The sequence below is a fragment of the Anser cygnoides genome, chromosome 4, assembly GCF_040182565.1.
Source record: "Anser cygnoides isolate HZ-2024a breed goose chromosome 4, Taihu_goose_T2T_genome, whole genome shotgun sequence".
NCBI classification, from domain to species: Eukaryota; Metazoa; Chordata; class Aves; order Anseriformes; family Anatidae; genus Anser; species Anser cygnoides.
The window spans coordinates 25507501-25522597 of NC_089876.1; the positions used below are offsets into that span (position 1 = coordinate 25507501).

The 15097-nt window shown below is 41.5% G+C and overlaps 1 long non-coding RNA gene across 1 annotated transcript; it reads left to right on the forward strand.

Moving 5' to 3' along the window:
* The first annotated feature begins 3189 nt into the window (after positions 1-3189).
* Positions 3190-12055, forward strand: LOC125183866 (uncharacterized). The gene is made up of 3 exons (XR_007166584.2): positions 3190-3288; positions 3726-3833; positions 10390-12055. It is a non-coding gene; the product is annotated as an uncharacterized lncRNA (long non-coding RNA).
* Positions 12056-15097: the final 3042 nt, after the last annotated feature.

A 15097-nucleotide genomic window follows, 5' to 3' on the forward strand; every position in this document is an offset into this window, starting at 1 on the left:
GAACATCATGAAAGACACCGAGAATGATCTGTTGTGGAGATCTGTGGAAAAATATCTGTTGAATTGATGGATAATTTCTCTCTCTTGGATTACTGGAGCTGTAGAATTGTGTACAAAATGCAACAGTAATCCTTTGTTTAAGGCTGGGAGCTCATCTCAACACATGATGTTTCTTGGAAGTCAGATTCTGCCTAGTGAAAGTGAGGTCCCTTCGCCCCCCCAAGGCCATGAAGAACTCATCATTGCCTTCCTCTGTATCATCAGCTTCCAACCTGGGGAATGTATTCCAGCTGGAGTATGAAGTGTGGTTGCAGATCTGACAGAGAGGGTGGTGGTATGCAGATGCAGGTGCTGGTGTGACCAGAGGAGAGCAGACAAGGGGCAGTGGGGAGGACAGGACCCACAGTTCCCAGGGCCAGGTTGGCACTGAAGAAGCAGCTTCTGGCACTTGTGAGGTTTCATGCTGCCTCCGTGGTAGGAAGCACAGGGAACATCACCATCCGACTGCTAGCAAGAAAAAATAAGTCCACCAAGATGACGTTTCCTGTTTCTTCAAGGTTTGTAGAATATTTTCAGGTTTCTTTCTTGTTCCTGTACATGAGGAAGTGCCATAGCCTCTCCTGGTTTTGGACCTGAATCCTATGGGGCCACAGAACTGGTTAGTCTCAAAAAGCATGCTGTTGTTGAAGACTGTCAGGCATTTTAAAATTGTGCAGTCAACAGAAGTTTCACTACATACCCTGTAATTTTTTTGGAATGTGCCCCAAAAAGCTTTGCTACCAAAGGATGTTCATTAAAAATGTTAACAGGGGCTTTAACAGCCAAGCTACATGAAAATGCACAGCCTTTAAGTACTGTCCTCAGCATTAATAAAATTAGCAGGATACATGCTGCATTTGTGTAACAATTATCCCCCAGTTTCTTTTTTTTCCCCTCTAGATCATCTTGCTTGCTTCAAGTTTTCTGTCTCCATGATTTATTGCTAGATCTCCTTTGTCACCATCTGCTCTGCTGTTGCTCAAGAAAGAACAAATCCCCAGAAAACATTACTGTCCAGACTAAGCACCATATAAGCATCCTTTGCACATTCAGCCAAACATTGACTAATGGAGAGCTAAGCTATAATCACAAATTCCCTCCTTTCCCATTCACTACAGTTCAAATTCATATCAAAAACTTGGTGGAATTCAGCTATCCTCCTTGGGGATATAGGTTACCATCTGTCTGGTTTCCAGTGGTACATTTAAAAAACATTTGTCCTATTTTCATAAAACATCCTGCTGCACAGCAACCACTTTAATATCTAATTACACAGCATTATGTATTGCATGTGTCACAACCAGAATAATTTGACCTAAGTTTCTCTTATCTAGTCTAGTCTGTTTTGCTGTTTTAAATTAAGTTATCCAAACACCTACAAATCTAAAAGTATGCCTGTAGGTAATGTAATTAGAAAAAAAAAAAGTAAATATTGAACTGCCTAAGGAATATTTGGGATTTAATTTTGTAATTTATATAAGATTTCATTTCAAAAGCAAGCCTGATTTGAAACTAAAGTTTAATGTACTTAGCATAGCATAAAAAAAGAAAAAGAATCCAAGTTCATAAAAGCAAGCAAGAAAACAGCAAAAGATATCAATTTTCACACTGCTCACATAAACATACACAAATGCCAGAAACGTAGCAAAACAAATGTCTCCTCCCCACTCCTGAAATCTTCCTGGCTGTCTCCAGAGGCCAGTGCAGAGGACAGGCAGTCCTTCCGTGGCTCGCCAGAGAGGAGCATCTTCCCAAGCCCATCTTCCCATGGTGCTTGACATGGAGCCAGCTCAGGTCTGTGGGAAGCTTCTTGTTGACTCCCCCAAGCCTGGGCATTGTTGGGGAGCCCCAAAGAAAGGCTGGGGAGAGGCAGCCAGACTGCCCCACAGCAGTGTCCCTCCTCCCTGGCCAACCACTGAACACCTTTACAATGCAGTTAACAATGATCCAGGCACAGATGCAATGGGATCACTATGATTGTAAGTGCACATGAAATTGCTTGATGCTAAAATCCCAAGGGGTGGTGGCATTCACCAAAGTTCTTTGCCTCACACTGCCTTGCTTGGCTCTATTTCTCTCCTGCTCATGAAGGGGCGGTGCTCCAGCAGTGGAGACTCCCGTGGCTGGCATCTTTCTTCCTCCCAGCCATGTGTTGAAGCAGAGCAGAGTTGTCGTGAACATGGCTATGGGGGTAATGGTCTGTAGATCCTTCAAGAGATGTCAAGGGTAGGGGATAAGGAATGGAGTGACCCTTGTCTTGGAGACCCCACTCAGTTCTTCTGGGAGAGCTCTCAGCCTAGGAGCAGGATGAAAGTCTTGGGACTCAGCAAGAGGAGAAAGAGAAACACAGGGGAAAAAAAAAATCTTTCCCTTTTCTACCTATAAACTCATGCAGACTCCTCGGCCAAAAGTTTTGGTATCCATTACTTAGTCGTGTCACAATACTTTTTTTTGCTGTGAAGTCCTGGAAGATTCAAATGGTGTTTGCACACGGAAAACAGTTGCAGCAGACCACTCTAGAGATGATAGATGATGAATAGTAACATTTTTTTAAGTACATATTCTTTTCCATCTGTATCTTGTCAGAAAACAGCTATCTCATTCACAGCTATTTATATAAAAGAAGCTATAAATTTAACTAAAGTTCATAGGGAACATCAATTTTGGGGGTACGTAGTGTACTTCACCTGTAATCACATCAGTTCTGTCTGCACTGAATCTGAGACAAATTACTCAGAATTGTCCCTTAATTTCTCTGAGTCTTTCAGACAGTATGATGTAATTAGCCAAAAGAACAATGCTACTGATGGAGATAACCCACTGCACCGTGAGTCTGTAGTGTAGGATTCTTCCCAAAATCTCAGCACCACCTTAGAATAACACACAACATCACGAAGCTTGTCCTGAGAACAGCCAAGCTTAATCAACTGGCTGGTGTGCACAAATAAAAGGTCCAGTCAGAGGAGGTTGTTTGTATTGTTGGAGAAGGGGACAGATGAGGTGGCTGAATAAACAGAGATAACTTGAGAGACTAACTCTGTAATTCCTTGAGCATAAATTACCTTTACATAAGGCGCATGACAGAGCGAAGAAGGCTCGCATGTCCTGGGACTGGTCATCGGCTGGTTGTATGTTACAAACATCAGTTGCCTGGTAGCAATGTCCTGAAGGCACTGTGGCCATCAGCCAGACTCTCAGACTCAGAAGGAGAGGCAGGAGGGTCAGCAGTGCAGGGCAGGAGGCACACAGGTAGTCAGAGCTACCCATCTTTTGCAAATGCCGATAGTTTTCATCTGATTATTGGTGTTAAACTGAAGGGCTGAGAATTCACAGTAGTAAACGACAGATTTTACAAACAAAGAATGATGCCACTTAAGAAATGGACACTGAATTCCCAGGAAGAATTACAGCAAAAAGGAAAGTTTGTAAATCACTCAGTTTTTAGAGAACATGTTCTATTCTACAGACATCCCAGTAGGACAGAAAAAGCTCTTTGTAGGAAATACTGCACAGATATATAACATTTCACTATACTGCCGAGCTAGTCAATGAGATACAGAAACTATTTGGACATTGATACCAAAGCCTATTTTCTGACTACCCCCAAAGGTAGTATTATAGTATCAGGAGCAGCTAGCTGTGAGAAAAATAATCTGATACTCATTAAAATTTATCTTCTGTTTCAGGACAGATTATCTGACCAAGATCAGTATGACTCTGAAATTACCTCAGAGGAGAGTTCTTGAGCTCTATGATATTCAAACCAACGTCTGAAAGAGTAAAAAAGAAAGCAGGTAAGTCTCATAACTAAGGAGACATTTCATTATAAGTCTATCAGTGGACATCTTACCTCTTCAACTAGACGATAAATGAATAAATACAGAGGGACGGTGATCCCTGTTTATCATAGTGTAACTTTTGCTGGGTGACAGAATTTATAACCTAATGTCTAGACCTTCATTTAAACATCCCCTTTTGAGCACATTTGCTCATATGCCCATGATTGCTGAAACAATCATGCTTGCACCCAACATACAAGATAACCCTCCATTTATGACTTGTCCATGAATAGTGGTCTAAACACTTCAGTAAAGACCAGATTTAACAGTTCATCCCATTTCTCATCATGGAATTAATCAGAACAACTAATGGTAAGGCAGGCTTCCCATTTAATAATCAGATAATAGCCATAAGTTTTACACACATAAAGAAACAGTTTCCAACCTGTACAGTGGGGGAGAGAGGTGAAGAAATCTGCTAAAGAAAACTGAATGTATCTTATCTTTCATCCCCTAATGATGTGAATACAGCTTTCTTTGCATAAATGTGAAGTATGCACTAAGACAGGATGTTAATGCCATTTCATTACTGCTGATAAATGGAAGACAGTGCATACACATATATCATCCCAGAACATAAATGATATCAACAAAATAATATCAGCAATAATGAAAATAACAACAACAACAAACTTTGACTTTTAAGAGTCTCAGACAACCAAAACTGAATAATATGAAGGCTTTTTTTTTTTATAATGATTTTCAAAACTGATCATTGTTTTGGTGTCATAAGTCTCAAGAGGACTTTTCCTACTAAATAAAACATCCCTGCTGGTACAATGAACTTGAGAATATGAAAAATGTCCTCAATTTCAAATAAGGTTTCTGTTAAACAGGTTTTCAAACAAGGCTTCTGTTAACCAGGTTACCCAAATTGTCTTTTAGGAAACAATTGATAAAATCTTCTTGGTTAGTTAATAAGATATTGGAGTGAGTCCACAAAACACAAATGTGACTTTAATTACAAACTGGTAGGACAAAATGAGCTGTATTAGTAAAAATGAATCTGAACATTTCTATTTTGACTGCGCTAAAGACTGTGATTGCCCAAAGCACGATTGTAATCCCCGCAGGATATTTGATAGAGGGTGTGAGAATAAACTATTTTGAAATCTGTGAATGGTCTAGCATATGCAGCTGAAAATGCCTGATGACTGGGTAGTGATGGGAGAACTACCCATGTTTAATGTAAAGATGTGAGAACAGACAGCTTATATCCTGTCTGAGCTCTTAGGGGTAAAGACCGCGCAATTTGCTAGCAGAAAGTTTTGCAGAAGAGTTTCTTGATACTTAAACTGAACTCTTAAGTGCTTGTGTAATAGAGTAATAATGATTAACCATACAGCATGTGAGCTGCAGAACTAAAGTTTATGCTAAGAAAAAGACAAATAGGTGGCTGTGGAGAAATGCAGTAATTCATAATTTGACGACTGTACTAAAAAATGAAACAGCTTTATAGCAAATAAAAAGCTTCTCACAGAAACATGAATTTAACTCTTAACCAGGTTAATCTGTGTGGCATTTAGCTGTTTCACTCCTTGGTACTCTAAATAGCAGGATTTGCAATAGCTCTATTAATCAAAGTGATGGAAGAATAAAATCTTCACACTCAGCCAGGAAGGCATCAAGTCAATATCAAAATCATAACATTTTAAGTTAAAGCCGTCTATCTGGGCTTTGGAAATGTTTAGACTACGCAACTGAAAGTTAGAAACCAAACATTCGAACTAAGCTGATAACAAATGATCATTAATTAAGACTGAAGTCAACAATCTGGCACTGAAGAAATTTCTAGGACACTGAGCCAAAAGTCTAAAGATGTCCAAAGTAAGTTCATAATAATTCATCATCAATTCAAAATGAGATAAGCTCACTGGAAGAAGCCAAATGTGGATAATACAGGGGACTATTGGCCGTCTGGATGATAAACATTAACTTCTTTTCTGCGAGTAAAGTTAGCAGGGACTCAGGATTCAGCTAATTTAGGACTGATTTTTACGACTGAATAAAGAATACTTTAAGGCTGAACCTAGTATTTATTACTGATATTCGTTAAGACACGTATTGAGATGCCAGTTAACTACCCAAATCAGTTGTTGGACCTGGATGTACTAGGCTTTGTCCCAGCACATATTAAAGCCAACCGTTGCTCCACCTGCCTTTTAGTCTAAAACCCAACAATTTTTAGTACAGAAGAAAAAACAGCATGGGTAATAAAGTAATAAACACAGTAGGATGTGCTACTTGGTAGTAAAGATCTCGGCAGATGGTCAGGGGAAGATGATGCTCTGCTGGGTGCTGGGGATTTTCCGTACACAGAAGTTGGTGGCTAAGCAGAAGCTGCACATATCACTAGTTCTTTTGCCCTGTGCAACGGTTCCTGATTTCTTTCAACCATCTTGTGCCCTTCAAAAACCCATTGAAGAGGACTGTTGTGCTTAAGTTAGAATACCCTTGGGAACTGACAGAAGGGAGTTGAAGGCTGGGAAGTTGAAGGAGGACTCTGCACCAATGGGTTTTCTCTTGAGCATTTTCTTTTGCAAGAGAGAGCACTGGGGAGAGGGTAAAAGGTTGCCCAGGCACTATGTGTATAAGCTATGTGCACAGTATACTAGGCAACCTCCTGCTTCTCTTCCTTGTCACCACGAGAGAGGTGCCTATGGAGCCAGAGACTCCTGCAGATGGTGCAGCCTTGTGGCATGGATGACCTGTACTTGGGGGTGGCCCCAAAACTGTCCTCCTGTGGCCAGCATAGGCCTTCTTGAGAGGCACCTGCAGAAAGCCAGAGACCATCGAGTGAGTGCTGTGTCCTGGGCCAGCCTCCTCCACCCGTAGCTGAGGCCCAGCGCACAGCCTTGGTGCGGGGCTGTGAGGCCTGCAGCCCAGCGGCCATGCCAGGCCCAGCGGCTGCGCTCCTCCTTCCCTCCCTCCAACATGGTTCCCATGTGGCTGCTCTCAAATACACCCTTAATGCTCCCAGCAAAATCGTTTAGAAAAGTGATTATTCTCCAAACTTTGTGTTCATTCTCACTCCCCGCACAGCAGCCATTCATATCCTGTATTATAACGGCCCTTCTGCAGAGTGTGCTCTACACCAGCAGAAGCTGCTGCCAGAAAAGGGGACAGATCGGGGACATTTTTCTGTTATGGACACCCCCGTCACCTTTGCTATTTGTAAGCAGCTGCTGCAGTACCCCCGGCCTGCACCGCAGATGGCGGCATGCAGTTACTTTCCTTGGCACCTTCACGTTTTAGCCAGTTCCTTGACATTTGCTAGAAAACTACTTCACTCAGTAAACAGCAAAGACGATAACATCTGAGACTATATTTAAACACTATTAATTTCGTATCTGAAATAGGAGTATTTGTTAAGTGTTTGCTGTAAACTTTACTGTAACATAAATCCAGTTGTTTTTATAGGTCAGGTCCCAGAAGAAATCTAAGCAAAGAGACTGAAATGTAGATAAGGAAAAGAAAATTTCCTCAGGCTGTTATATATAAGAATAACAAGTAATACTTAGGGGCAAAGTTATTAATTCCCCAAACATGACTACATTCAGCCTATGTAACTATTGTAAGTCATATTTAAAAGCTACATATTTAAAGTCAACATTACTGCTCTCCAAAATAACTAATGTGCTCACCAAAACATTTTATGAATCTACTCATAGTTCTTGAAAGATTTAGTCCTTGTTAGGTCTCCTACACGCATTCTGTACTTATTTCACATTCAAAGACATCTTCTTACTCAGTATTTGCCATTACTATTATAATAGTAATACATATTTCTATATATTATAATATAATAATGTAATATACATATATGTGTGCATAATACATAGTAATAGCAAATACATATTGAGTACTTCCTACTCAACATATGCTATTTCTCAATAGCAATCAGACTTTGTAACTGTATTGTACCTACAGTATGGTAATGCTCTAAATTGCAAAGGGTGAAGTGGGCTTATGTTTTGTTTGGCTCATTGAAGGTGGGTCAGTAGATGTTCCTTAAAGCTGACCTCCAAGACAATCAGCTGATGACTGGCAACCAGGCATATAAGGATAGATAAAGCTTTTGCTTCTTCTCCCAAGAACTGGTGTGGAGATCAAGCTGGGAAAGGACAGGGAGTACCTGGGGTTTTCTGGCTTGAGCAGAAGGGTTCCTGAGGCTGACTTGGGAGCCCCTAACATCAGGCTTGTGTTAAAGGCACCAAGTTACTATCGAGCACGTGATCATTGCACACACACACAAAGATGGAGGCGCAGATGGTCCAGGCCCCTCAAGGAGCAGGCGCAACATTTGAAAGCTACTGTGGTGACAGAAGAGCTGCTCACAGCCATCATGCTGGGGACACTGCAAGGTAGCCCATCTCACAGGCACCCTCCAGCTGGGGAGAGACTCCTGCCCTGCAGCTGTAAGTGTGAAGGAAGGCGCCATGGGGTGCAAGTGCAGCAGTATCTCGTCCCATTTCCAACAAAGGCAATGGACAGCCACTGGCTAGTAGAAGAGGTTGCTCCAGAGAAACCTGTGGTAGGAGGCAAATACTGACCATGCCTGGCACTGCTGAACTGGGTTTGTGATGGTGGTGGGAGCCAGTTTGCAGTTTATCAGCTTGTCTGAGGATGAGAGATCTCAGAAGACAGCCAAACAAAGCAGCCAAGTTTGGAAGAACTTGTAAAGAGACCTTAACAAGTTAGGTGAGAAAGGAACACAAAGGCAAATGAAATGCAGAGCCCATGAATACAGTGTAATACAGTTTAGAGAGACACATTCAGGCTTCAGTTTAGACACGTTACAGGACTTTCAGTTGACTGTATTATTTCAGGAAAAGGACAGCTCAATGAAGACATCTGCTCAGTGTTCAGCTGCTATCAAAAATATTACCAGCGAAATATTTTGGAAAGAGTGTATGTGTGCCTGCTCTAGGACTTGCGTTAAAGCCAATTGCCAAGTATTACTAATCCAAAGTTTAAAACTATTATATATTGGGCTGTCCAACATAAGACCTATTTCCTGCACATCAGTTTTGTTTGTGTAAAACTAGGGACTGTGCACTTCAGACCAGAAACCCGCAATATTTCTTCCACACGGCCCTCACTCGGCCATACAGCACATGGCCACCACAGCTTGCTTGATGCATGTGGGAGGTGGATATGGTGCTGCTGTGGGGCTGTGATGCAGCTGGTGGTGGCCAGAGCCAGAGACGGGTTTGGGTAAGGTGAGTGGCAGGAGCCCCTGGTTCGGGGTCTGGAAATACAGCACATCAGGAGCAACAACTTGTGGCAGCTCTGCAGTTTCTCCAAAAATGATGCCAGGTTGAACCAGTCCCTGACTTGCCTTACACTGGTGGGAGCAGAGGAAGATCTCTTTCCTCAAATCTTAACTTCATTTTACCTTAAATCCTGCCCACTTGTGGCCAGAACACAGAATATAGTTCTCAGCCTTTAAACTCACCTAATCCTTCACTCAGTGACTGAATAGATCTAATTTTATGTCATCAGATGTTAGCATTTTCAGACCTGGGCTGTTTTACCTATCTGGGGGAATCTGCTGTATATAGGAAGTGTGAAGAGGCCATACCAAAGACGGGAAAAATGCAACAAATGAGCAAAATCTAGCTATCTTGAATGAATGTGAAATGACATAAATGCAAACCTGAGTGGATTGTTTTCAAGTGGGTGAAATGCAGCCTGAGGAAGCAGGCTCGGGAGGACCTGTGCCAGAAGAACCGAGGGAGTGACCCCATATTCAAAGATGCAAGACTTGTCCCTGTTTTCTAGCATTGGACAGTGGCTATTTAATGCTCAGAATGAATTGTTAACAGCAGTAATATAAGTATTTTTTAAGTTCCTGTTTGTACTACTAAAATATTTAATAAAGTTATCTGATTGACTGAAGTGTAAGGGAGCAGTTTAATTTACCAGGTTCAGTGCTACAATGGTATTATTCTTTTAGGTCAAGAGGATCTGTTACTAATGAGCTACTTGTGTAGAACTTTGGTGTGTTAAAAACAATCTACTTGTGCAAGGGATTAGCATATTTTATAGAAATTATTCTCCTGTACTTCTGCAAAGGATGAATCTTGCTTACGGCTTAGAGAAGTTTTCAACCGATCTATCTGAAGGTTTCTTTACACATTAATTGTTAGTTATTCTCATGCGTTAGTTTAATAAAAAAAAACACACAACAAACAACAAAACAAAACAAAACCCCCAAGAAACTGCCTACCTTTAAACTTAGGCACATGTACACTGCTAATTTAGGATTGAAGCTATGCCCTCATGTTGAACACTATATATTTTGAAAAAAAGACATTGCATTGGTTGGTATTCACTCACTCTTCTCTTTTTGAATCTTCAAATGTAATTTTTAGTTGGTGAGAATGAAAAACAACATTCGTCTTCATGCCCTGGTAGGAACACTCTCTTTCTATACCCAAATATTATGTTCTCTCACATCCTTTCTCTCTCTCTCTCTTTTTTTTTTTTTTTTTTAAATGATTCTCAGGATTGCAAGGAAAAAGAAGCACACACCTTGCTGCAGAGTGAAGCAAGTCTAGCTGATGTTATCTCTCTTCTCTGCCCTTTCTGTAGCACTGTTCATTAATATGACTGCAGCATGAAGTCTTCTCTTCAGGGGATTAGGAAATTGCAAGGCAATAGCATGTTGAGCTTTCCCCCTCTAGCTGGTAAACTTGGTAGTGCTTGAAAATGGTTACAGTTATGAAGATTGTTAGAAAACATAGTTATTTACTAGTAATAACTCATTCTTTCACTGCAAGTTACAGAGGAGGAGCTATGTGCCAAATTGTAGCTGATAAAATGTTTTTCTACTAAATCAGTGGTCCAAATGTGGCCATTTTTCAATCTTTTCCAGTTCTCAATGTATTTCTCCACATTCAAAGCTTTGAAAATAGCTGTCAGAAATATTAAAAAAGTCAATTCTACATTTCCTTTTTTACTTTTTCTTGATCATTATTATTATTTTTTAAAAATTTTAATTCTAATTGTATTTTATTTGATTCTTACTGTACTAATGATCAGAGTAATTACATATATATATATTTCAGAATTGAGAAATGTCACTTGGAGAATTTGTTTCTGAGTTTAACAGCACAGGAACTTCAGGTTTAATGGCAAATTAAACACCTCTTCAGAACACCTGGAGAAGAGATCACAGTGCTTGTCGACAGAAGAGAATAATAGACTGAATAAATTTCAGCATTTCTGTGAACTTGTGTTGCACTTTGCTTGGTAGCCATGAGACAGGCTATTTTTTAGCAGTAGCTGGAGTGAAGGAAGGGTAATTGCACGCCCCATAAGGTCACCAGTTCCTATCTCTTCCAGACATCTGTCCTTACTCCTGTGCCCCTAACAGCTCCATGTGCATCTGGATGCTGAAGCAGAGAGCAGCGGGCAGTGCTGTGGTTGTAAGGAGGAGATACAGCCAGTGCACAGAAGTTGCTGTATTTAAGCAAATCTTGTCCTAAAAGGGACCTCCCAAGGGATAGCTGGGGGTCTGGGATAATATGCCCTTTGAACAGCAATGGACACATTGATGGCTTGAAAACAGCTTCTGCTCTTGATGCCATAGAAAGAGAATAATGATGCTGAACCCGATGGTCTGAACCCAACCCATCTGCCAGCAGTGCTGCAGTGCCAGGTGAGGGAGCAGTGCTGAGCCATGCACGTGTACGGACCTATAGCTGACTAACCCAGCAGCCTGCTTCTTGAGTGAGCCAGGAGGTATTTATATCCTGTTTTATCTTATCTACCTGGACAGTCATTAGGCTGAGGTAGCCTGACTTCTACATTTTCCTCCAAAAGCTCTAACTGCCTTTCCCAGTGGGTTAGTTCTGTGCAAGTGTAAGGGGTCATGTCACATCCTGAATTTCTTGCTAGTCAGATATAAATCATAAACTGCTGAGTGCGAGAGCCTGCAGCCCCCAGCCCACAACAGCCCAGAGCGATCCCTCCCTCCTTGATATGCGAGGATACGACTAATACACTGAACCAGAAGCAAGGAAAAGAAAGAAGAAAAGCACATTTCCCTCAATTAAACTGCCCAAGACACATTCTGTACGTTTCAAGGCTCTGTATGGGTTTGCTGATGAGCTAAATGACCTATCCTGATGGTTACATCAAGCAAGACATGAGCCAAACCTATCCTCATCCTAGCCAATGTAGAAGTGTGGAAATATTTGTGAGTGTTGGATGATGCAGTCTCCAGTTGGTCTCTTGCAGCCAGACCAAACTGACAGGGCTTTATGCCTCTGATATGGCCCACCTGAAATGGCAGTAAGAAATGGCAATAAGTCTTTTCTGCTACAGCTTCATGACTCACTGTCTTGTTTTATACTTTGCAGGAACTCCAGAACTATCATAGTAGGGGGAAAAAAAAAAAGCCCAAACCCAGAAGACCAAGAGCAGTGAAATTATTAGTAAGAACTATGAATCTGAGTAAGGAGTTTTTAATACCTCTTTTTGCAAGACATCAATTTGGCAGAAGTGAGATAATTACTGCAGGCATGGATACGGTGATTTCAGAAGTAATTTAAGAAAAATCGTTTGATCTTGCACCAAAGCGGTGCTATAATGAGTTCTCCCCATGGGTTTGCTGTGGGGACAGTGACAATAGCCTGATGGATAATAATATCTTAAACTACCAACAGAATTATCTCTTCTGCCTTTTATATGACTAATCTCTCCTCCATTAGTTTTAATACTCAGCCTTATAAACAACAGTAATCAGAGCAATAGGTATATATGGGCTTTTAATATCAGTGTTTTTCATTCAAAACAGATGATGGCACATTACCTGGAAGCTGGAAGGCTTCAGCTAAGGATAAATAAGCAAAATCACTGTGAGTACTTTGTAAGAATGTTACCCAACAAAATACAGTCTAAATGAGGTACTTGTAGCAACATGATGTTCTCAAACTGCAGATAGAGGATGCTCACCAGCAGTCTGGATGACTTTTTCCCTGTATTCTTAATTGTTTGTTTAAAACCAATAATAAAAATAGATAGGAATAAATCTGTTAGAATCTAAAATTCTTTAAGTATGGAATTGCACAGATGATACAACCTTTACAAAAGGTAAGCAGATCAAACATTTTGCCTTTCCAGGTCAGAACAACTCAGTTCATCTGCGCCAAGCATCGCATGACATCCTGTCAACTGCATCAATGTTTCAGAGAAAGGAAAAAATAAGCCCAGAGAAGTCAGTCCTCTGGAAAACTGTGCATGTATCTTCAAACTGTCAGGGTTCACAATGTGTGCAAGAGCAGTACCAAAACCTGCCTCTGATTTTTATTTGGCACAAGTGCGATAAACCACTCAAGTGAGTGAAATGCCATCTATTCCCACAAATATAAACCAACCACATATGTACATTTGAGCAAATACTTGAGCCCTTACAGGGTTTTTCTTGCAAGATGGGGCAATTTGGGATTCAAATAAATTGCTCACATTTGATAGAGCTGCCCGCAGGTTACACCAGAGGGGAGCAGAGAGTAGCCACTGCCTAAAGGGGGGCGCAAAGAGCGACTGATACCATTCTGTTAACCACCCAAGCACTGGTGGTGTAACACAGGAGCATAAAACCAGGTCAGAGGCTTGCTGATGGCTGTGGATTAGGAGTGTCTCCCCCTCCAGCTTCTCCCTCTGCAAAATCTCACTTCCATTCCAGCAGCGAAATAGCTAAATATCTAATATATGTGTGTTGGAATGATTTTTTTCAGACCTCCATGTTTCGTAAGCTGGTGAATTAATTAGCATGATCAACTTCTGTATGAACTGGGACACAGTTACTGAACGATTCCTACCAAAGGTGGCTTTTTCCAGGAATCCGACAGGATGGACCTGTTGTCTGCAGACCTACAGCACAGCAGAGCACGGGTGAAGGCACCGTGCAGCCCTCGCTGAGCTCCTGCTCCAAGTCTCGTCCTGGTCAACAGCGAGGTTCCTTCTGCCCTTCCTGGAAGCCGGATTAAGCCTCTAAATACCATACATTTTCAAACATCCCGTGGAGGCTGTGTTTGCTCTGAAACCACAGCGAAGTAAATGCAAAAGTCTATTAATATTTAACATCAGCTTGTAAAAACTGGGAAGTCAGAGTCGGGACAGCTGGTACAAGTTTAATTCACATCATCATTTCAAAATGAAAATGCAGAATGGGACAGAATATCACATCTTCATGTTAGAAATCTGTTTTCTTTAATATCCAATGTTGTTATTTCTGTGCCTACACCTGCTAACTAGCCATGAAAAATATTTTGCATTTATACAATTTTCTATTTGCTTTTCCTATCCGGTAGTGCTGGTTATGTTTAAAGAAATCAAAACTGGGGGAAAAAAAAAGGTCAGAGGAAAAAAAAAAAAAGGACAGAATAGGCTAGTTAAAAGAAAAACAAACACAAATATTGTGCTTGTGGACTCTATTTGGGGTTGGCCAGAAGTCTAAGGTCTTGATAGACGGTTCTCAGCGCCGAGAGTTTTATTGCTGGTACACAGCACACTTTGTTCCTTTTGTTTCACCGAACCTGCCAACTTTTGAAATTAGTGACACGGGCATTCAAAATGGGTGACAAGCGGTCAGCCTCGGGTATACATATTCATACCCCAGCAGTAAACGATGGCAGGAGACGTAGTAAAATGTAGTCTTTGCTCCAGCCCAACTTTAACGTGACGCCGGTTTCGTAAGCACTTCTGCTGTGAAAGCAGGAGCGCCTCTTGGATAGCACACGAGGGACGCATCACTTACAGAAATGTTTCTCCGCCTGAACCAAAAATCCAGATCTGCTCAGTTCATTTAAAATATATTATTTTTCCTCTAGAATAAACGAATAAGCAGTTCCTTTGGTGTTTTTCCCGAAGCTTGGTGACTTGCTGTTACTCCTCCAGCAGAAAAGGGATCAGACGATCGTAGGCACAGATGCGTCCCTCCTCCCCTGCCCCACACTCTCCCTCTCCGTTTGGAAAAGAGAGGCGGCAGGCCTAAAAGGGGCTGTAAATCTCACGCGGTACGCATTTGCACAGAAAAAGCATCGAGGAAACGAGTTAAAAAGCAGAGTCCTAGCAATAAATATTGTGTTTTGCTTGTGATTTTTTTTTTTTTTCTAAACACACGGGCGATGATGTTTAACACGCTCCTGGCCCGGCCGGCCCCGCGTTTGGGCGCTGCGGGGGGAGCAGCGTGGGGCAAGCCCCCGCGG